Here is a 25,476-nt window from a genome sequence, read left to right on the forward strand (position 1 = left end):
CACAGACTGGGATATGTTCCGGGTAGCCTCCAAGAATAATATTGACGAATACACTGTTACGGTGACTGAGGTTATCAGGAAGTGTATAGGAGATGTTGTACCCACTGTGACTATAAAAAACTATCCTAACCAGGAACTGTGGATAGCTGGCAGCATTCATGCAAAACTGAAAGTGGGAACCATCGCATTTAACCATGACAAGGTGACTGGGAATATGGCCGAATACAAACAGTGTAGTTATTCCCTCCGCCAGGCAATCAAACAGGCAAAACATCAGTAAGAGACAAAGTGGAGTCCCAAATCAACGGCTCAGACATGAGACATATGTGGCAGGGTCTACAGACAATCACAGACTACAAAGGGAAAACCAGCCACATCATGGACACCAACGTCTTGCTTCCGGACAAGCTAAACACATTCTTCACCCGCTTTGAGGATATCACAGTGGCACCGACGTGGCCCTCTACCAAGGACTGTGAGTTATCCTTCTCCCTGGCCGATGTAAGACATTTAAGCGTGTTAACCCCCTGAAGGCTGCAGGCCCGAACGGCATTCATAGCCCTGTCCTCAGAGCATGCGCAGACCAGCTGGCTGGAGTTTTTATGGACATATTCAATCTCTCCCTATCCCACTCTACTGACCCCACATGCTTCAAGATGTCCACCATTGTTCCTGTCCCCAAGAAAGCGAAGGTAACTGAACTAAATGACTATCGTCCCGTAGCACTCACTTCTGTCATCATGAAGTGCTTTGAGACACTAGTCAAGGATCATATCACCTCTACCTTACCTGACACCCTAGACCCACTTCAATTTGCTTACCGCCCCAATAGATCAACAGACGATGCAATCGTCATCGCACTGCACACTGCCCTATCACATCTGGACAAGAGGAATACCTATGTAAGAATGCTGTTCATTGACTATAGCTCAGCATTCAACACCATAGTACCCTCCCGCCCTGTACAACTGGGTCCTGGACTTCAAAATCGAATAAATTCAAATGTTATTGGTCATATACACGTGGTTAGCAGATGTTATTGTGGGTGTAGCGAAATGCTTGTGTTTCTAGCTCCAACAGTGCAGTAACATCTAACAAGTAATATCTAACAATTTCACAACAATACACACAAATCTAAGTAAAGGAATGGAATTAAGAATATATAAATATATGGACGTGCAATGTCAGAGCGGCATAGACTAAAATTCAGTAGAATATAATAGAATACAGTATATTCAGATGAGATTAGTAATGCAAAATATGTAAACATTATTAAAGTGACTAGTGTTCCATGTATTAAAGTGGCCAGTGATTCCAAGTCTATGTATATAGACAGCGGCTTCTAATGTGCTAGTGATTGCTATTTAACAGTCTGATGGCTTTGAGATAGAAGTTGTTTTTCAGTCTCTCGGTCTCAGCTTTGATGCACCTCTGCTGACCTTGTCTTCTGGATGATAGCAGGGTGGACAGGCTGTGGCTCGGGTGGTTGTTTTCCACCCAAGCCACGGCCTGTTCTGTGTCATCGGGTGGTGTAGGTGTCCTGGAGAGTAGGTAGTTTGCCCCCGGTGATGCGTTGTGCAGACCGTACCACCCTCTGGAGAGCCCTCCTGTAGCGGGCGGTGCAGTTGCCGTACCAGGCGGTGATACATCCGACAAGATGCTCTCAATTGTGCATCTGTAAAAGTTTGTGACGGTTTTAGGTGCCAAGCCAAATTTCTTCAGTTAAATACTATTAAATAGCCATCACTAGCACATTAGAGGCTGCTGCCCTATATACATAGACTTGGAATCACTGGCCACTTTAATAATGGAACACTAGTCACTTTAATAATGTGTACATATTTTGTATTACTCATCTCATTTGTATATAGTGCATTCTATCCTATTCTACTGTATCTTAGTCTATGCCGCTCTGACATTGCTCGCCCAAATATTTATATATTTTCATATAATTCCATTCCTTTACTTTAGATTTGTGTGTATTGTTGTGAAATTGATAGATATTACTGCACTGTTAGAGCTAGAAACACAAGCATTTCACTACACCCACAGTAACATCTGCTAAACACGTGTATGTGACAAATTCAATTTGATTTGATTTGACCCCTGACAACAGTTCACTTTCATAGCAGCCACATACAAACAGCGTGATCATTTTTGTCACGCCTGCTCCCTCTCTTCCCCCCTGGCGCTCGAGGGTGCCAGGATCCCCTGCATTGCACACTCCTGCCACCATCATTACGCACACCTGCCTTCCCCCGTCACGTGCATCAGCGATTATTGGACTCACCTGGACTCAATCACCTGTTTATTACCTCACCCATGTATTTGTCAGATCCCCAGCTCTGTTCCCCGATGCTGCATTGATTGTTGTTTGTCATTGTGTATCCGTGGGCTGATGCTGTTTCTGTCTTGCTCTTTGTCTGTTCCTAATTAAATGTCAACTCCCCGTACCTGCTTCTCGTCTCTGGTGTCGGTCCTTACAATTTTGCTTGTATAATTGTTTCATGCATCTATGTGTTCTCCTCCTCTCACCTTTTCCCTTTGCTTGTGGACTTCAGTGCACAACACATCAGCTGTCTGTTTGTGACCAGGCGAAATAACCTTTCGAAATAACCAAAATATCATAACCTCTAACCGCTACACACAGCCTACATCGTTGTCACAATATTAGCTACGTAACATCATAGTCAACATAGCTACGAGAACAAATATGTTAGTGTACAGTCAGCAAGTAGTTTAGCCCCGGTGGTAATAAATTAATAAAACCAAAAGCTTACCTTGACTTGGAAGAGTTCCAGTGTTGTATAGCCGTAGCCAGCTTGCTAACATAGCATCCCTCTCTGTTTGAGCCGGGTGTTTGATTAAGCTAAACTAGCTAGCTTAATTCTACTCTCTCTTGCTTCCCCTTCATTTTTAATACATTTGTTAAAAACAATTCAACAATTGTCTTTCTCTGTCTTTGAGTCAACTACTCACCACTTTTTATGCACTGCAGTGCGAGCTAGCTGTAGCTTATGCTTTTAGTACTAGATTCATTCTCTGATCCTTTGATTGGGTGGACAACATGTCAGTTCATGCTGCGAGAGCTCTGATAGGTTGGAGGACGTCCCCCGGAAGTTGTCATAATTACTGTGTAAGTCTATGGAAGGGGGTGAGAACCAGGAGCCTCCAAGTCAATGTATCCAGAGGAGGATGGAAAATAGCTGTCCTCCAGCTACACCATGGTGCTACCCTACAGAGTGCTGTTGAGGTTACTGTAGACCTTCATTGCAAAACAGTGTATTTTAATCAATTATTTGGTGACGTGAATATATTTTGCATAGTTTTATTTGAAAAGGATAACTTTTTTTTTGTTTCACAGTTTTTATTTGTATGAAATTCCCCGAGGAGGATGGTCCTCCGCTTCCTCCTCTGAGGAGCCTGGAAATGTACAGTACTATACAGAGCCATGATTGCATGGAACTCCCTTCCATCTCATATAGTGCAAGTGAACAGCAAACCTAGTTTCAAAAAACATAAAGCAACACACTACATGTTAATGTTTTAAATGTATAGTAAATTGTAAAGTATTTTTGTCTGTAATACTTTTTCGTTATATGTCAGACCCCATTAAGACTAGCTGTCGCCATTGGCGTCTGCTAATGGGGAACCGAATAAAATAAAACAATCCATCCCCTCATCCCCCTCCTTCCACACATCATTCCACCATTCCTCCTTACTTCCCTCCAACCCTCCTTTCATCCCCCCTCCCTCCTTCCTTCCATCCCTCCATCGACCCCTCTCTCATCCTTCTTCTCTTGGTCCTATGTATGTCACCTGAGCCAGATCAAGTGCTGAGAACAAAGGATCCGCCCCTTTTTCTAAATCTTAGCAAAAATGGACATACACCAAATCTAACTGCCTGTAGCTCAGGCCCTGAAGCAAGGATATGCATATTCTTCATACCATTTGAAAGGAAACACTTTGAAGTTTGTGGAAATGTCAAAGGAATGTAGGATAATATAACACATTAGATATGGTAAAAGATAATACAAAGAAAAAAACTACATTTTTTTGTATTTTTTGTTGTTGTACCATCGTCTTTGAAATGCAAGAGAAAGGGCATAATGAATGATTCTAGCCCAGGCACAAATCAGACAGGCCACTACATGGCAGCACCATATGCACAAAGTTTTAGAGTGATCCAGTGAAATATTGCATATCTATTCAAAATGTTGTATCAAGACTGTTCAAATGTGCCTAACTGGTTTATTCATACATTTTCAAGTTCCTAATTGTGCACTCTCCTCAAACAATAGCATGGTATTCTTTCACTCTAATAGCTACTGTAAACTGGACAGTGCAGTTAGATTAACAATAATTTAGGCTTTCTGCCCATATCAGATATGTCTATGTCCTAGGATTTTTGTTTGTTTATTTTAACCTCATGCTAATCGCATTTTTATTTGTATTTATTTGTATTTGTATTTATTACGGATCCCCATTAGCTGCTGCCAAAGCAGCAGATATTCTTCCTGGGGTCCAGCAAAATGAAGGCAGTTTATACAATTTTAAAAACATTACAGTACATCCACAGATTTCACAACACACTGTGTGCCCTCAGGTCCCTACTCCACCACTACCACATATCTACAGTACTAAATCCATGTGTATGTATAGTGTGTATGTGTGTGTGTGTGTGTATGCATGTGTTTGTGCCAATGTTTGTGTTGCTTCACAGTCCCCGCTGTTCCATAAGGTGTTTTTTAATCTGTTTTTTAAATCAAATTCTACTAAATCTCAGTTCCTTGATGTGGAATAGAGTTCCATGTAGTCATGGCTCTATGTAGTACTGTGTGCCTCCCATAGTCTGTTCTGGACTTGGGGACTGTGAAGAGACCTCTTGTGGCATGTCTTGTGGGGTATGCATGCGTGTCCGAGCTGTGTGCCAGTAGTTTAGACATACAGCTCGGTGCATTCAACATGTCAATACCTCTCATAAATAAAAGTTGTGATGAAGTCAATCTCTCCTCCACTTTCAGCCAGGAGAGATTGACATGCATATTATTAATATTAGCTCTCTGTGTACATCCATGGGCCAGCCGTGCTGCCCTGTTCTGAGCCAATTGCAATTTTCCTAAGTCCTTTGTTGTGGCACATGACCACACAACTGAACAGAAGTCAAGCTGCGACAAAACTAGGGCCTGTAGGACCTACCTTGTTGATACTGTTGTTAAGAAGGCAGAGCATCGCTTTATTATAGACTTCTCCCCATCTCAGTTACTACTGCATCAATGTTTTGACCACGGCAGTTTACAATCTAGGGTTACTCCAAGCAGTTTAGTCATCTCAACTTGCTCAATTTCCACATTATTTATTACAAGATTTAGTTGAGGTTTAGGGTTTAGTGAGTGTTTTGTTCCAAATACAATGCTTTTAGTTTTAGAAAAATGTAGGGCAAACTTATTCCTTGACACCCACTTTGAAACTAACTGCAGCTCTTTGTTGTGTATTGCACTCATTTCAGTCACTGTAGTAGCTGACGTGTATAGTGTTGAGTCATCTGCATACATAGACATTCTAGCTTTTTTTCAAAGTCAGTGGCATGTCGTAAGTAAAAATTGAAAAAAGCAAGGGGCCTAAACAGCTACACTGGGGAATTCCTGATTCTAACTGGATTATTTTTGAGAGGCTTCAATTAAAGAACACCCTCTGTGTTCTGTTAGACAAGTAAACTCTTTATCCATATTATAGCAGGGGGTGTAAAGCCATAACACATACGTTTTTCCAGCAGCAGACTATGATCAATAATGTCATAACCTGCACTGAAGTCTAACAAGACAGCCCCACAATCATTTTATCATCCATTTCTCTCAACCAATCATCAGTAATTTGTGTAAGTGCTTGTCGAGTGTCCTTCCCTATAAGCATGCTGAAATGCTTTTGTCAATTTGTTTACTGTAAAATAGCATTGTATCTGGTCAAACACAATTTTTTCCAGAAGTTTACTAAGGGTTGGTAACAGGCTGATTGGTCGGCTATTTGAGCCAGTAAAAGGGGCTTTACTATTCTTAGGTAGCGGAATGACTTTAGCTTCCCTCCAGGCCTGAGGGCACATGCTCTCTAGTAGGCTTAAATTGAAGATGTGGCAAATAGGAGTGGCAATTTCATCTGCTATTATCCTCAGTAATGTTCCATCCAGATTGTCAGACCCCAGTGGCTTGTCATTGTTGATAGACAACAATAATTTTTTCACCTCTTCCACACTGACTTTACGTAATTCAAAAGTACAATCCTTGTCTTTCATAATTTGGTCTGATATACTTGGATGTGTAGTGTCAGCGTTTGTTGCTGGCATGTCATCCCTAAGTTTGCTTTTCTTGCCAATGAAAAACTAATTAAAACATCTTCAGGATCGGTGTCCCGACTGCGGGATGGTTGAGCTAATGTAGGCTAATCCCTTGGATTGATGAGGAATTGAAAAATTGTATGGTTGAGAGGGATGAGGCAAAAGGTATGGCAATTAAGTCTGGCAGCCAACTGATTGGCAAAAGTACTGCAAATTAAGAAATCATGTGACTAAACTAAATACAAATAAACGACACTATGAAACAAAGATAAATTATATAAAGAATGATAGAAAAAGCTTTGTGTCACCTTAAATGACATTTTGGGGAAAAAAGCCAACTCGGCTCCTTCATTCATTGAATGAGATGGCTCATTCATCACAAAGCCCACTGATATTGCAAACTACTTTAAATCAGAAGAGAGAGAGAGAGAGAGAGAGAGAGAGAGAGAGAGAGAGAGAGAGGGAGAGAGAGAGAGGGAGAGAGATAGAGTGAAGGTGTGAGACAGAGAAAACCATCTGAGAAAGTGCAGCAAAAGCAATGTGACGTTAGCACCTACAGTGGGCACTAGGCAACCAGGATTCTCACGTGGCCTGACACTTTCTGTGTGGGTGTGTGTGTGTGTGTGTGTGTGTGTGTGTGTGTGTGTGTTCTATCCTCTCTATGCGCCACAGTGACTGTACAATCTTTCATTCACTTCCATTTGCTCTTATTTGGGAAGCGCCTCACACCAACAGTGAGGCGCACACCACACATTTAACCTTATACCTGATCCACATAGGCTACTTACATCTCTACTTACATAACCGACACAGTCTGTAAGCAGGGATAAAGAAACAGAGGGAACCTGATATGTCTGTCTGTAAGTCCTTTTCCCACTCCTAAATTGTAGTCTATACAGTGGTACCGTACAAATCAAATTCAGAGAATAAGTAATATTGTTAGTGTGCTGTATCTGAGGCTGTAGCAGAAGTATTTGGGTGCTGATGATTTCCAATTATAAGCACAGGATTCAGACACTCTCAGTCCAACTCACTGGCTCCATGCACACACTATATAACTGACATCAACTGACACAGGGCCCCATCACACCGTTAGAGACCTGAAGACTCACTTTAGCTCCCTTAGAAGAATACCATTGGATTGGGGTTGGGAAACTGTACTGCACTTATCCAAAGTCCACTAATCCGATTTTTGGAAAGAAATGGATAAATATAAGACACTAAACACCCTGTATGAGATTAGCAATTTTATACTAATTCCCAAAGACAGACAAAAAGTATTTGGAGACATAGTGTAATTGACACTGTGTGTGTGTGTCCTAACATGTGTCTGGCAGTACTTAGGTCCTGAGAGATATGAGATAATAGCTAGGCTATTACACACACACACACACACCACACACACACACACACACACACACACACACACACACACACACACACACACACACACACACACACACCGCTGATACAGAGGTACGGGGGTGTATGTGTGTGTATGTGTTTGTCAGAGAGAGAGAGGAGGAGGTTTCTGTAACTTTATCATTCTTTCTACCCATTTATTTGACCTCACCTGTCCTCAGATAAGACAGAGAGAGAGAGAGCTAAATAAATAAAGAATGAAAGAGATAGAGAGAGAAATAAACAAAATAAAAAAGAAGGAAAGATATGGGGCACTGAGAAATGCAGATATGATGACATGAATTCAAGCCAACTACAGTGCCTTCAGAAAGTATTCACACCCCTTGACTTTTTCCGCATGTTGTTGTGTTCCAGCCTGAATTTAAAATGGATGATTTTAGATTTTTTGTCACTGGCCTACACACAATACCCCATAACGTCAAAGTGGAAATATTATTAGTATTATTTATGATGATTTTTTTTAAACAAATTAATAAAAAATGAAAAGCTGAAACATCTTCAGTATTCAACCACTTTGTTATGGCAAGCCTAGATAATAGTGTTTACATGATTTTTGAATGACTACCTCATCTCTGTACCCCACACAGACAATAATCTGTAAGGTCTCTGTCGACCAGTTAATTTCAAACACAGACTCAACCACAAAGACCACGAAGGTTTTCCAATGCCTCGCAAAGAAGGGCACCTATTGGTAGATGGGTCAAAATAAAAAAAGCAAACACTGAATATTCCTTTGAGCATGGTGAAGGTATTACTTACATTTTGGATTGTGTATCAATACACCTACTCACTATAAAGAAACAGGCCTCCTTCCTAAATCAGTTGCCGGAGAGGAAGGAAACCACTCAGGGTGTCACGTCCTGACCAGTAAGGGGGTTATTTGTTATTGTAGTTTGGTCAGAGCGTGGCCAGGGGTGTTTGTTTTTTGTGTTTCGGGGTTTTTGGTTTATGTTCTATGTTAGTATATTTCTATGTTTATTGTAGTGTGTCTATTTCTATGTTTAGTTTCTTGGGTTGACCTTCAATTGGAGGCAGCTGTTCCTCGTTGCCTCTAATTGAAGGTCCCATTTAGTAGGGGTGTTTTTTCCTGTGTTTTGTGGGTGGTTGTTTCCTGTTTTGTGTATGTTGCACCTGACGGGACTGTTTACGGTCGTTTTGTTGTTTGTTTGATTTTCAGTTTAATAAAAGTAAATATGAGCACATCACACGCCGCGTCTTGGTCCCCGTTAGACGACCCACGTTACACAGGGATTTCACCATGAGGCCAATGTTGACTTTAAAACAGTTACAGATTTGAATGGCTGTGATAGGAGGAAACTGAGTATGGCTCAACAACATAACATTTTGCAAAGCAATTCACTTTTTGTCCTGAATACAAAAGTGTATGAATACAAATCCAATACAACGCATTACTGAGTACCACTCTCCATATTTTCAAGCATATTGGTGGCTGCATCATATTATGCATATTCTTGTAATCAAGGACCGGGGAGTTTTTCAGGATAAAAAAGAAACGGAATGAAACTAAGCACAGGCAAAATCCTAGAGGAAAACCTGGTTAAGTCTGCTTTCCACCAGACACTGGGAGATGAATTCTGCTTTCAGCAGGACAGTAAGCTAAAATACAAGGACAAATCTACCATCGAGTTGCTTACCAAGTAGACAGTGAATGTATCTGAGTAGCCAAGTTACAGTTTTAACTTAAACTTACCCCACTATCACTTTTTCATTGTGGGGTATTGTGTGTAGATGGGTGAGAATTTTTTTTTATTTTGAATTCAGGCTGTAACACAACAAAATGTGGAATAAGTGAAAGGGTATAAATAATTTCTGGAGACACTGTATAACTTGCCTGACAGTCAACCCACCAAGGGGGACATTTTGACAGAGAGACAACAGTCGTTAACTACCTAATGTGATGTCATCAGCCAAAAAAGCTGATCATAAACAGCCACTGACTCAGCTCCATTAGAAAAGTTAATGTGTATAATAGGAAGCCAAGGCGCTAATTCAAGAACGTGGCAACACAGTGAAACATTGACATTTAGTGGAGGACAAATTTATTAGGGGGGGTAATGGTAATACACATTCATTACAGAGGTCTTGATTGGGTGACTCTGAGGGTTGTAAAAGTATAGGCCACCAGCAGCACATAATGAGCTCAGTGATCTGAAGGTTATGGGATTTCTCTCCACAAAGACAGAAAGAAGTGTGTGTGCTTCACATCTCTACCAGTGAGCCTTCAGCTACAGTAACGCTGCTGCTAAACAGAGGGAAAAAAGTATCAAGGTCAGAAGAACTCCACAGAAGCAGCTAAGTCGCAGATTGACGATCAAAAATCAGTCAATAGTCAGAAAATGCATTTTGTGGTGGTGGTGACATCATCACCATCACCATCCATTACTAGAGGAGCTGTCAAGGAATTGAGGCGTGGTGGGAGGGAGTTAGTGACAGAATGTCTCTCTGTCAAGTCTGCTTTCAGACATCAATGGGATGACATCAGATAAGACAGAGTGAGGTGCTCTGCTATAATGTACTGAGCCTTTTCAGTTGTGCCTCAGGAGGGCATCAGTCACACAGTTTTGTAAAGGTACATCTGTCTGAGTAGCTAATTTTTGTTGAGCAATTTTCTTCAGATATCAGACAGAGGAACTGAGGCATATGCCAATAAAACATATACCGATTGGTTCAATGACAGAGGAATGGAATTGATTAGAATATCCACTGCATGGTGAACATGTCTCCAGTGGAGTGGATATTCTCTTAGACAGAGCCAGTCCCATGAGGAACCAGAGAACTACTCACTCACACACACAGACAGACAGAGAGAGACTGGCAGAGCATTAGAGAGGGATATATCCCTAAGAGAGTGGTATTTCCAATGTAATGTGCTAGTTTTTGAAGAAAAGTCATACTGAATTTGAGAATTGGTAAAACTAAATTAAAATTAATCAAATATTGAGAGAAAGAAAGAGATTGAGACAGAGAGAAAGAGAGTGAGAGAGCGAGGGAGAGACAGACAGACAAAGAGAGAGAGAGAAAGAGACAAAGACAGAAAGAGAGCGAGAGAGAGAGAGAGAGAGAGAGAGAGAGAGAGAGAGAGAGAGAGAGAAATCAGCTCAATGTAATTGAAGAATCCATAGAATCTAACCATATCTGGGAAAATTGGAAAACTCTAAACAAACAACAACACAAAGTTATCTATCCAAAATGGAGATGTATGGATAAATCACTTCTCTAATCTTTTTGGATCTATAACAAAGCACAAACAACAAACACATATGCAAATCTTCGAATCAACTATTAAAGACTACCAGAACCCAATGGATTTTCCAATTACATTGAATGAACTACAGGACAAAATACAAACCCTCCAACCCAAGAAGGCCTGTGGGGTTGATGGTATCCTCAATGTTAAAATATACTTAGCTCTGACATATTCCCCAATATTTGCAACCAAGGACTGATCCCCCCCAATCCACAAAAGTGGAGACAAATTTGACCCCAATAACTACCATGGGATATGCGTCAACAGCAACCTTGGGAAAATCCTCTGCATTATCATTAACAGCAGACTCGTACATTTCCTCAGCGAAAACAATGTACTGAGCAAATGTCAAATTGGCTTTTTAACAAATTACCGTACGACAGACCACATATTCACCTAGCACACACTAATTGACAAACAAACAAACCAAAACAAAGGCTTCTCATGCTTTGTCAAAAACGCTTTTGACTAAATTTGGCACGAGGGTCTGCTATACAAATTGATGGAAAGTAGTGTTGTGGGAAAAACATACGACATTATAAAATCCATGTACACAAACAGGTTAAAATTGGGTTAAAATTGGAGACACAGGGCCGGGGGGTGAGACAAGGATGCAGCTTAAGCCCCACCCTCTTCAACATATATATCAATATATTGGCGAGGGAACTTGAACAGTCTGCAGCACCCGGCCTCACCCTACTAGAATCTGAATTCAAATGTCTACTGTTTGCTGATGATCTGATGCTTCTGTCCCCAACCAAGAAGGGCTTACAGCAGCACTTAGATCTTCTGCACAGAATCTGTCAGACCTGGGCCCTGACAGTAAATCTTAGTAAGACAAAAATAATGGTGTTCCAAAAAAGGTCCAGTTCCCAGGACCACGAATACAAATTCCATCTAGACACTGTTGCCCTAGAGCACACAAAAAAACTATACATAACTCGGCCTCAACATCAGTGCCGCAGGTAACTTCCACAAAGCTTTGAATGATCTGAGAGACAAGTCAAGAAGGGCCTTCTACGCCATCAAAAGGAACATAAAATTCGACATACCAATTAGGATCTGGCTAAAAATACTTGAATCAGTTACAGAACCCATTGCCCTTTATGGTTGTGAGGTCTGGGGTTCGCTCACCAACCAAGAATTCACAAAATGGGACAACCACCAAATTGAGACTCTGCATGCAGAATTCTGCGAAAATATCCTCTGTGTACAATATAAAACACCAAATAATGATCCAGAAAAGAGCTGTTAAATTCTACAACCGCCTAAAAGGAAGCAATTCCTAAACCTTTCATAACAAAGCCATCACCTAAAGAGAAATAAACCTGGAGAAGAGCCCCCTAAGCAAGCTAGTCCTGGGGCTCTTTCACAAACACAAACAGACCCCACAGAGCCCCAGGACAGTAACACAATTAGACTATGACTATGTACAGACTCAGTGAGCATAGCCTTGCTATTGAGACAGGCTGCAGAAGGCAGACCTTGCTGTCAAGAGTAGACAGGCTATGTGCACACTAAGCACAAAATGAAGTGTAAACTGAGCTGCACTTCCTAACTTCCTGCCAAATGTATGACACATATTTCCCTCATATTACACAGACCCACAAAGATTCTAAAACAAATCCAATTTTGATAACCTCCCATATCTATTGGGTGAAATACCACAGTGTGCAATCACAGCAGCAAGATTTGTGACCTGTTGCCACAATAAAAGGGCAACCAGTGAAGAACAAATACCATTGTAAATACAACCTATATTTATGTTTATTTATTTTCCCTTTGTACTTTAACTATTTGCACATCATTACAACACTGTTTATAAACATACTATGACATTTCAAATGTCTTTATTCTTTTGGAACTTTTGTAAGTGTAATGTTTACTGTAAATGTTTTATTTCCCTTTTGTTATTATGAATTTCACTTGCTTTGGCAATGTAAACATATGTTTCCCATGCCAATAAAGCCCTTAAATTGAAATAGATATTGAGAGAGAGTCACGCATGTGTGTAGAAACGGACCACGGCGCAGCGTGAGTATCGTTCCACAACTTTATTATATTGTGAAACTTAGCAAAACAAACAATAAACTATAAACAAAACACAAACTGTGACGACAGAGGTGCAACATGCACTAACTCAAAATAATCTCCCACGAACACAGGTGGGAAAAACAACTACTTAAATATGATCCCCAATTATAGACAACGATGACCAGCTGCCTCTAATTGGGAATCATACAAAAACCCCAACATAGAAAAATAAACTAGAACACAACATAGAAAAAAGAAACTAGAGCACAACATAGAAAAAATAAACTAAATAAACCCCCCAGTCACGCCCTGACCTACTCTACCATAGAAAATAAGAGCACTCAATGGTCAGGATGTGATAGAGAATGACAAAAGGCAGGAAGAGGGAAGATGTGAAGACTTAATAATAATGAAAGTCTTCTGTGTTGTGGGTGTTAGTCTCAGGTGTGTAGACGTCTTAAGAGCAGACATTGAGTCCCCAGGTACACATAATGAGAGTGCTGAAAGAAGACTACAAAGCTCATAAACAAACCCACACCTGGCGTAGGCACTAGGCAGACTATGTTCTCAAGTCTGACCCCTATTCCAGCTACATCAGGGTGTGTGTGTGTGTGTGTGTGTGTGTGTGTGTGTGTGTGTGTGTGTGTGTGTGTGTGTGTGTGTGTGTGTGTGTGTGTGTGTGTGTGTGTGTGTGTGTGTGTGTGTGTGTGTGTGTGTGTGTGATGACCTGGACAGTGTGCTGGTGGGTGGTAGGATTCAGTAAGATTTACTAAAATAACAAAACCCCAGACATCATGTGACATGGCGTGCCTGTCCTCTGAAACTAAGATCATAAAACCAACACAAATATTGAACGGATATTGAACGAATGCCGGGGACGCTTCTTCGCTGTTGATGTTGAGACTGGTGTTTTACGGGTACTATTTAATGAAGCTGCCAGTTGAGGACTTGTGAGGCGTCTGTTTCTCAAACTAGACACTCTAATGTACTTGTCCTCTTGCTCAGTTGTGCAATGGGGCCTCCCACTCCTCTTTCGATTCTGGTTAGAGACAGTTTGCGCTGTTCTGTGAAGGTGAGTAGTATACAGCGTTGTACGAGATCTTCAGTTGCTTGGCAATTTCTCTCATGGAATAGCCTTCATTTCTCAGAACAAGAATAGACTGACGAGTTTCAGAAGAAAGTTCTTTGTTTCTGGCCATTTTGAGCCTGTAATCGAACCCACAAATGCTGATGCTCCAGATACTCAACTAGTCTAAAAAAGGACAGTTTTATTGCTTCTTTAATCAGGACAACAGTTGTCAGCTGTGCTAACATAATTGCAAAAATATTTTCTAATGATCAATTAGCCTTCTAAAATGATAAACTGGGATTAGCTACGACGTGCCATTGGAACACAGGAGTGATGGTTGCTGATAATGAGCCTCTGAACACCTATGTAGACATTCCATTAAAAATCAGCCGTTTACAGCTACAATAGTCATTTACAACCATAACAATGTCTACACTGTATTTCTGATCAATTTTATGTTATTTTAATAGACCAAAAATGTGTTTTTCTTTCAAAAACAAGGACATTTCTAACCAAACTTTTGAACGGTAGTGTACATTTTACGTTTTATTCATTTAGCAGACACTCCTATTCAGAGTGACTTGCACAGGAAGTTTAAGACGTTGATGAGGAAGGGGGAATGCACTGCAGACAGACCACATATATGTTGTCAGCATTCAGAAGAGGAATGACAGTTTAAGTGGTCACATCACTCCCACCTCTGTGTTTGTTTCTATAGAGAACACTATTGACTACTGTTGAAACTCAACACAAGCCTGGACCATTAACATGCATAGACCATTTACAACTAGTGAAACTGCTGGTGCATGCGCATTATATGCCCATTTCAGCGTGTTCACAGAGACTCACAGACACACACACTCACAGAGATATACAGACACACACACACACACACACACACACACACACACACACACACACACACACACACACACACACACACACACACACACACACACACACACACACACACACACTGATCTCTGTTAATGGAAATAAACATACGAGGGTAAATCCATTTTAATTCAATACCTTTTTGACAGCACCCCTTTTGATTTGAACGAAACCTTTCATACATATTTGCCCATTGTAGAAGTGTTCAGAAATATACTTTCTGGACCCGAATGACAAAACATTCAAGAGATAAAGGTGCTCAAAGTTGACCTATATTCCATTCCCCACCATACCATGAGACATCATGTCTTCATCAATGGAAAAGATAAACGTTTGACATTAATATAATTTATAAGTTTACAAACAGGGTTGTCAGACTGTTTTATAATTTCTTTTTTTATACACAGTGCATTCGGGAAGTATTCAAACCACTTCCCTTTTTCCACATTTTGCTACTTTACAGCCTTATTTTAAAATTGATAACATTTTAAATGTTCCTCATCAATCTACACATAATACCTCATAATGACAAAGAGAAAACAGGTTTTTATAAATGTTTGCAAATGTATTAAAAATAAAAAACAGAAATACCTTATTTACATAAGTATTCAAACCCTTTGCTATGAGACTCGAAATTGAGCTCAGGTGCATCCTGTTCCCATTGATCATCCTTGAGATGTTTCTACAACTTTATTGGAGTCCACCGGTGGTAAATTCAATTGATTCGACTTGATTTGGGAAGACACACACCTGTCTATATAAGGTCCCACAGTTGTAGAAAAATCCAAGCCATGAGGTCGAAAAAATTGTTCTTAGAGCTCCGAGACAGGATTGTGTCGAGGCACAGATCTAGGGAAGGGTAACAAAAATGTCTACAGCATTGAAGGTCCCGAGAACACAGTGGCCTCCATTCTTAAATGGAAGAAGTTTGGAACCACCAAGACTTCCTAGAGCTGGCCGCCCGGCCAAACTGAGCAATCGGGGGAGAAGGGCCTTAGTCAGGGAAGTGACCAAGAACCCGATGGTCACTATGACAGAGCTCCAGAGTTCCTTTGTAGAGATGGGAGAAACTTCCAGCAGGACAAACATCTCAGCAGCATTCCACCAATCAGGCCTTTATGGTCGAGTGGCCAGACGGAAACCACTCCTCAGTAAAAGGCACATGACAACCTGTTTGGAGTTTGAGAGTCCTTTAGGTGCCTTTTGGCAGACCATGAGAAACATGATTCTCTGGTCTGATGAAATCAAGATTGGCCTGAATGCCAAGGGTCACGTCTGTAGGAAACCTGGCACCATCCCTACGGTGAAGCATGGTGGTTGCAGCATCATGCGGTGGGATGTTTTTCAGCAGCAGAGACAGGGAGATTTATCAGGATCGAGGGAAAAATGAATGGAGAAAAGTACAGAGAGAGATCCTTGATGAAAACCTGCTCCAGAGCGCTCAGGACCTGAGACTGGGGTGATGGTTCACCTTCAATAGGACAATGACCCTAAGCACAGATCCAAGACAATGCAGGAAAGGCTTCGGGACAAGTCTCTGAATGTCATTGAGTGGCCCAGCCAGAGCCCGGACTTGAACCCAATCTAACAACTCTTGAGAGACTTGAAAATAGCTGTGCAGAGACGCTCCCCATCCAACCTGCCGGGGCGGCAGGTAGCCTAGTTGTTAGAGCGCTGGGCTATTAACCAAAAGGTTGCTGGATCAAATCCCTGAGCTGATAAGGTCAAAAATCTGTCATTCGTCCCCTGAACAAAGCAGTTGACCTACTGTTCCCCGGTAAGCCATCATTGTAAACAAGAATTTGTTCTTAACTGACTTGCCTAGTTAAATAAAGCTTAAAAAATAATAATAACCTGACAGAGCTTGAGAGGATCTGCAGTGAAGAATGGGGAAAAAGCTTCAACAAAATGTTGTATTTATTTTATAAATTAATACAACTTCCAAAAAACTGTGTGTGTGTAGATTGATGAGAAGAAAAAAAACAATTTAATCCATTTTAGAATAAGGCTGTAGCGTAACAAAATGTGGAAAAAGTCAAGGGGTCTGAATACTTTCCAAATGCACTGTGTGTATATATAAAAACATAAATGACCTAAAAACATGTAAACTCAGATGTTTTTCATATTCACATATGTTGTAGCTTAGACCCTATTTGACATAATCTGAGGATTTTGTTGTGCCCACCATAGGTTGAAACACAAAATGCTCTTACATCTTGGTGGGTGTCATTTTTGTCCAATAAATGTACTAAATTTGCAATACAATTGAAACATTTTGACATTCAAATGGTACCAGAAATACTTTGAGGTCCACACACCAGAGAATGTTGACTTGAATGGGAATATCTAAACTGTCTGTCCTCCATTGGAAACCTATTGAAATCATAGAATAGATATGACCATTTAATTTGACATTCGACGGTGGGTGGCGTGATAGGTGGATATGCATGTAAAGAGGGCTGAAGAGTGACTGGTAGCAGGAATATATAAATATGGTAATATATGCAGGTAAACAGGAGTAATAGTGACCAGTAGCAGGATAAATACAATAGATACACTGTTGTGTAGTGAAACCATGAAAAGTAGTACACCTAAGCTGAGATCTTATGTTTGAATGTAAACCCAATGTCAGTGTCATGATACACTGAATGGATTTCAAAACAGAATGGAAGTACTATGAAACACCCAATGTGGTTCTTCAATCTGAATATTGGTGTTTTTGAGAGCCTTGTGAAAACCAAAGGTGTGTCAGTCGCTGTAAAAGGTAGCATTCAAACACAAAGCATGTTTTGGCAGACTGTCTCATATAATCAAATGGTTTTGAAATGCCAATGGTTTATAGTGTAAATATTGATTGATTTGATTTGACAATATTTGAATCAACATTTTAAAGACACTGGGAATTTAATATTTTTCCTAGGTTAGACAATGCCAGTAGTTAAAAGCTATATTTGCCAGGCCCAATTCAAATCAAATCAAATGTTATTTGTCACATGCGCCAAATACAACAGGTGTAGACCTTACAGTGAAATGCTTACTTACAAGCCCTTAACCAACAATGCAGTTTTAAGAAAATACCCCAAGAAAGTAATTAATTAATAATTAAAGAGCAGCAGTAAATAACAGTAGCGGGGCTATATACAGGGGGTACTGGTACAGAATCAATGTGTGGGGGTCGGAGGCCGAGCAGTTGCCATACCAGACAGTGATGCAACCCGTCAGGATGCTCTCGATGGTGCAGCTGTAAAACATTTTGAGGATCTGAGGACCCATGCCAAATCTTTTCAGTCTCCTGAGGGGGAATAGGTTTTGTCGTGCCCTCTTCTAGGGTTTCTGGGATAATGGTGAGCCATGACCAGCCTTTCAAAGTATTTCATGGCGACGTACAACATTCCCAAATTGTTTAGATTAAAGGCAAAATTTGTACTTCAAACATTGAGCAACTGTACTGGTCAGAATTACCCCAGTCTGGTACATGGAGGTGGAGAGAGGGCATTTGTGTCAGGTTTGCAGGAGTTTGACCATGGTCAAATATAAACACAGGCAAGTTCAGGTCCTTCACAAACTCAGACAGGAAAGAGGACACCAAACGCTCAGGTGAAACTCTACAAAACAATCCAAAAAGGTATGCGTCTATGACAATGTGAGTGCAACATGTTATTACATTGAAAAAGAAAAGGAATTCACTCAATAAGAACAGTGGTTTTGAGTAGCATTTCGGCTGCTAATGGTCACTCTATGCTTATAGTACAAGTCAAACAACCATTTTGATTCATTAATTAGTTTTCATTGATTAGTTTTCTTGATTCTTGTTTCTATTTACATAGTTCCACTCATTCTATTGATACAATATGTTTAATAATTGTATATTCATGTTGCAATTTGTTAATATTAAAGCAGTTAATAACTGCATTCATGTACTATCGTTATTATTTGCTATTCATGTCTCCCTGCAGAAAAACATACATACACACTACGTTACCCACTGGCTGGCCAATCCTAACCAAAGCCAATAAACACAAGGATCACAGACTAATGCCAACTAAACTGTCAACTGTCAATCATATCATCTAACTTAACTGTACTGTGACTCAAGCCACCTGAACAACCTTCCATGTACCATCATCTGAATATTTGATAATTTGTCATTTGTAAATAAAATGTTAAGTATTTGAAGATTTATAATCATGTCTTAAAAAAGTAATTTTGTACTCATTAATTGAATCCTACAGACGAAGAACCATATATGTGACAATTTTTCCATTTTAAGATAATCAGTTATTTTTATATTATTCATTGTGTGTACCACATTGGGTGTTTTATGGTTGACAAATAATTCACCATACTCATATCTTCCAACAACAATTGATATTTTTTTGTTATTTAAAAAAATACTTTTTTTATTGTCGTTTTAATTTTTAGAATGTGGAAGAACAGTATATCTCCAGTGATGATTTCAGTTTGTGGAAGAACAGTATATGTGACATTTTGCATGACACTTGTAAGATGTCCTTTTTTAATACCTGATATGATGTTTTAAGTACTTTCAAGTACAGATGCCCTTCATGTAAATAACTTAAATGCAATATGTAGTTAATTCATTTAATGGAGGTTCATTTAAAGGTGGTCTATCAACTTTAGCACCGATGACTTTTCTTAAAAGTTGAGTCATGAAATCTTAGTCTCATTTAAAATGAAGCCCTCAATGTGAACATACCATAGAATAACTACAAAAATAGAATACAATTAAATTAATTCAATCAAAAGAAGTACAACTTGTACATATCAAATATGGATCAATGTGATGTGCCAATATGCATGTCCATTATGCAGGTCCCTAAGGTCAATATTACAAAACGTTCAGAAAACCATTCTCTTTGCGTTTAACACTATGATCTGCAATTAAGTTTTGAATTGCGTTAAACCCATGCTAAAGGCAAGAAACGTCCTGTACTGAGGTGACAGCTGTAAATAATTATTAACTGCTTAGAGTTGATGCTAAATGTGGTGACAGAGATGTATATTGTAATGAATAAAAAAAAGGGAATCATTAGGATATTTTATTGTTAGAACAACATGTTGCATGTTGATGGGATGTTAGTAAACTATTCTCTGTGCAATACATGTGACTTTTAACCACCTCACTGAAGTGGTCTGTAGTCCAGCTGGTCGCTTGAGAACAGAATCTGGGAGGTGACTGAAGTCTTCACATTGCATCCTCATCACCTTGAATGGTTTTGCTGGTTGTGCTTGTTGTTTCTCGTATGGGACAGTGTAGAAACTGTTGAACAGATGCAGCTTGCGCTCATCAATCAACTTTCCACAATCCTTTCTGCACGTCGTGGAACACGCTCTTCCCTGCAGGATACAGTGTAACGTTACATATAACTAGCTAGCTACTGTAGCCATGTCGAATCATCCGGTGGATGGACAAAAAGTAGCTAGCTATGTTTCTTCTATAATCTAGCAATAACATTTGTAACGATAATGTATAAGTTAGTAGCCAACGAACTTTAGCTAATATGTTTTCTCTATAGTTACAAATTAGACAACCCAGAACATACATGTTAGTTACTGTACTCTATAGCTAGCTAGCTTGATTGTTTGATATACGGTTCTTCCACATACCTCTTTTGGACAGCTTTTCCCAGTTTTTTCTTGACCCTTACGATTTGTATAGGGTTTTCCCGCATCCCGTAAGATCTTCCTTTGCCTGTCTTTCCATTCTTTTAGTTTTGTTTTACGTTTCTTTCCCACATTTCGGTGATTTTCATCAGCAACAGAAAAGTTGTGCGCTTGTCCGTCCATTCTGAGTGGTGCACATAAACGGTTATTCCACGAGAGCCTATCTTTAAATTTAAACATATTGTTAATTAGCGCGTGGAAAGCTTGTGAAACCGGTTCACTATAGAAAAAGGGTGTCCAATAATGATTTTTCATGTATATCTCGTTTTTTTGAAAAATGTCACATATACGGTTCTTCGTCTGTAGGATTCAATTATAAACATGGACAAACGCATTAACTTGTTTTCACAAAACAAAATATTTTCTTGTATCCTTTGTTTGAGCATAATACCATCTATTTGACCTTTTGGAATTATCAGCACATATAAGAGCAGGTACTATAAAAAAAAGTTGAAGGACTCCCATGTACAGTATTTGGAAACTCCAGAAGAAGGGTTGTTATTCTGCACTAGACAGGATTTGAAACACCATCAGTGTTTAGGAGCTTTAGAGAATGGAAACTACACCAAAAGAGAAGGGATCTAATTCTGCATGAAACAGGACTCTAAACACCATTATAATGTTTTCAACCTTTAGCAAGGTGTTGCACAGCTCCTGACACTGGTGTTACAGCACACCATGTCATGTTTCAGAACACCTTAAATCTGTCTCATAAACCCTTACACCCATGTGTTTTAAAACTCCAGGAGAGTTAAGGTTTCGTCTCAATGTTGATGGCAGCTCAGTTACCACTAATTTTAGTGTTAAAAAACACTATTTTAACAGTGTAGATAGTAATGGTAATGTAATAGCAATCAATTAACAGCAGTGTAGTGGTAGTAACAGTGGTGTGTATTCATGGATGCCAAGGGAAGCCAGGCTTCCCCAAAAATTGACAAAAAAATTACAAACTGTGTTCTCACACGTGCAATACCCCATGTAAAAATGTGCCTGTGTCCTATGTGTTCATTCTCCTATATTTTACTGCAGGGGAAGCATATAGCCTACAGTAGGCAAGTTAATAATTTATTTAATCTTTCTTTGTTTCATAAAGTGCCTTAAGTTCGCAAGAGGCTGAATGTACTGTATGTCACCGGCGAAAGCAAACGAAACAGCACCTCTCTATCTCAGTATCTGTAGCGTCTCTATCTGATGCTGGTCAGAAGGAGTATGATATTGTTGCCGATCTGATCAGAAGGAGTATGATATTGTTGCCAACCATAGCATTGAATGCAAAGGAAGCCAGTGAGCATTTGGCCTCCCTTGATTATACATTTTTAAATATTTAGCCAGTCAGCGTTGAGCTAAACTGAGTGAGCTGTGAATGGTCCTGGCACACCAACAAAAAGTGTAATGGGAAGTCAGTTTGGGTTTGGCTTCAGACCAATCACATTACAAGCCAAACATTATTGAGAGAATTGTTTTATTGTTGCATCTTGTGTTGTTGTTCGGTGGCTAGCTAGCTAAAATCGGACCTTTCCTAAATTAGCCATGGATGGAGATAGGGATTTCGACTTGTGGTTTTACTTCATTCTCCTTACTGGCCAATAATTGTAATGGCGATTCTGATACTACCATTAATTCATACATTGTGCCACTAGCCTGAGAGGATGGAAGTTCAACATGTAGCTAGATGTAGTAGGTGGCCTGGCGTCTTTGCCCATGAAAGGAAGTTAGGCTAGCGAGTAAGTATTTTAGCCAGGTAGCCTAGGACAAGAAACTAAAAGCTTGTACTGTATGAATGAGTCAGACTGTTAATGCGACATGAAAGAGGATGGCATAGGTGTTTCTCTACAGGTAGGGTGAGTCAACATGTTTTTCTACTTGCATGCGCACGCACGCACGCACACACACACACACACACACACACACACACACACACACACACACACACACACACACACACACACACACACACACACACACACACACACACACACACACACACACACACACACATTGACAGCCACATCCTATTTAGCTTATGTTGATTGGACTAATTAGTATTTGGTCTATTTTCACTGTATTAGACTAAGCATAGGTGATTAGATGTTGAAATGTAGAAGTTGAAATGGTGCTAGAATAGTGGCGGCAGACATGTTTCCTTAGTGACTTGAAGTAACTCTCGGTGGTTCTAAATCAATAGTAGTTTAGTAGTCTGAATATATTGGAAACTTTACCTTGCTTGACGATGCTGTAGGTTATGTAACAACTGTTTTGTTACATGCAATATGTTTTGTGGACCAGAGGTTGCTCTCCGGTTTTGTGATGAAACAAATGTGTTGTTGAATTTATTCTGCCACTGTCTTATTGTCTTGGCCTTTAGGCCTACATATCACGGTGTCAAGGCTTATGAACTAACAGGCTATTGAGCAAACAACACAATTATCACAACACAGGTTGTAAAATAACTTTCTCTATTGGCTTCTCCTAGTGATTTTACCCACGCACCGCTACTGGGTAGTAATAAATAATCAATAATAATTTTAGCAGCAGTATAGGTGTGAGGAGGAGTAGTAGTTAGCCATTTACAACCCTATGGCCAGGGGATAGAAGCTAATTAGGAGTCTGTTGGTCTGAGCCTTGATGCACTGGTACCACATGCTGGACAGGAGCATGGAGAACAGTCCATGTCTAGGGTGGCTGGAATCTTTCTTCCACTAATTGGTCTTTTGACCAATAACATCAGATCTTTTCACATCAGATCTTTTTTTTTTGTGCTGACGAATTAGTAAAAAAAGATCAGAATTGGTCTGCCTGTGCAAATGCAGCCTTTGTCAATTCCAATGACGACCCAATAACTTCTAAATTGGAAAGGTTATAAGTTGCTTACCTGACACTTTGATCCATCCTTGATGGCGACTGAGGGACATCTGAAACACAGGGCTGTTGTCCACGGTATCCCTTCTCAAATCCATAACGAAATCTCTTTACTACCAATAGTTATTCCCAACAGAATGGTATGACACTCCCCAACAGAACGGTATGACACTCCAGTTATCTGCTCTGTGTCCCGGTTTTACTACAGTGCATGCGCGCTCTGGTACAGGACTGCAGTGCATGTGATCGCTGAACTGATTTTCACTGAGTTCCACACCATAAAGCACACCACAGATTTCACAGCAGAGCTGAGCAGCATGCACTTGCCTTGGAAGTTGTTATTGGCTTGTTCTCAAGATAAAGAGAGCTCTGATTCTGACGCATTAACGTCGATCACTCGAGGCAAATTGGCGGGCTGTTTAGGCTACTTTTAGGAGCATTTCATATTTTGTTCAACTAAACTGAACTGGATTGGCATTTATACACATTGCTAATATGTGGTGAATCTGTGTTTTAGGAAACTGTTCATCTAATCCTAACTAAGAGAGAGAGAGAGAGAGAGAGAGAGAGAGAGAGAGAGAGAGAGAGCGTGTGCATGTGTGTGGGTAATGTGATTGTTGACAGCTGCTCCAGTGACATTGCCAGTTTTCACTGTAAAGCTGAAGAGATATGCCCCCTGTTCTTTGTTCCCTCCACAGAGACCAATGACAGCAGCGACAACACTGTGCTAGTACCCTGACTGACATGGCAGCCTAAACTGTCCAGTCAGCGGTATGCTGTAGCCTATGCTGGGGGATATGCAAGGCACACTTAACCAGCATGGCTACCACAGCATTCTGCAGCGATATGACATCCCATCTGGTTTGCGCTTAGTGGGACAATCATTTGTTTTTCAACAGGACAATGCCCCAACACACCTTTAAGCTGTGTAAGGGCTATTTGATCAAGAAGGAGAGTGATGGAGTGTTGCATCAGAAGACCTGGCCTCCACAATCACCCGACCTCAACCCAATTGAGATGGTTTGGGATGACTTGGACCGCAGAGTGAAGGAAACACAGCCAACAAGTACTCAGCATATGTGGGAACTCCTTCAAGACTGTTTGATAAGCATTCCAGGTGAAGCTGGTTGAGAGAATGCCAAGAGTGTGCAAAGCTGTCATCAAGACAAAGGGTGGCTACTTTGAAGAATATAAAATATCAAATGTAATTGTCTAACACTTTTTTAGTTCCATATGTGTTATCCTGTTAGGGCCAGGGGGCAGTATTGACACGGCCAGATAAAAAACGTACCCGATTTAATCTGGTTACTACTCCTGCCCAGTAACTAGAATATGCATATAATTATTGGCTTTGGATAGAAAACACCCTAAAGTTTCTAAAACTGTTTGAATGGTGTCTGTGAGTATAACAGAACTCATATGGCAGGCAAAAACCTGAGAAGATTCCTTACAGGAAGTGCCCTCTCTGACAAGATCTTGTTCTTCTTGTCTCTGTTTATTGAAGACTGAGGATCTTTGCTGTAACGTGACACTTCCTACGGCTCCCATAGGCTCTCAGAGCCCGGGAAAAAGCTGAATGATATCGAGGCAGCCCCAGGCTGAAACACATTATCGCGTTTGGATAGTGGCCGGTCAGAGTACTCTGAGACTCAGGCTCGTACACGAGGGCACGAGATGTTTTTATTTTCTCTCTCTTTGTACGTATACACGCTTTCCCGGTCGGAATATTATCACGTTTTTACGAGAAAAATGGCATAAAAATTGATTTTAAACAGCGGTTGACATGCTTCGAAGTACGGTAATGGAATATTTAGACATTTTTTGTCACGAAATGCGCCGTGCTCGTCACCCTTATTTACCCTGTCGGATAGTGTCTTGAACGCACGAACAAAACGCCGCTATTTGGATATAACA

The 25,476-nt window shown here is 40.3% G+C and overlaps 1 long non-coding RNA gene across 1 annotated transcript; it reads right to left on the minus strand.

The window, feature by feature from the left end:
• Nucleotides 1-20,063: 20,063 nt before the first annotated feature.
• LOC145858661 (uncharacterized) lies at nucleotides 20,064-20,989 on the minus strand. The gene is made up of 2 exons (XR_014379146.1): nucleotides 20,647-20,989; nucleotides 20,064-20,376 (listed from the first exon to the last, which is right to left on the minus strand). It is a non-coding gene; the product is annotated as an uncharacterized LOC145858661 (long non-coding RNA).
• Between the last annotated feature and the right edge of the window lie 4,487 nt (nucleotides 20,990-25,476).

This window comes from Salmo salar, chromosome 01 (genome assembly GCF_965601325.2).
Source record: "Salmo salar chromosome 01, fSalSal1, whole genome shotgun sequence".
Taxonomy (NCBI): domain Eukaryota; kingdom Metazoa; phylum Chordata; class Actinopteri; order Salmoniformes; family Salmonidae; genus Salmo; species Salmo salar.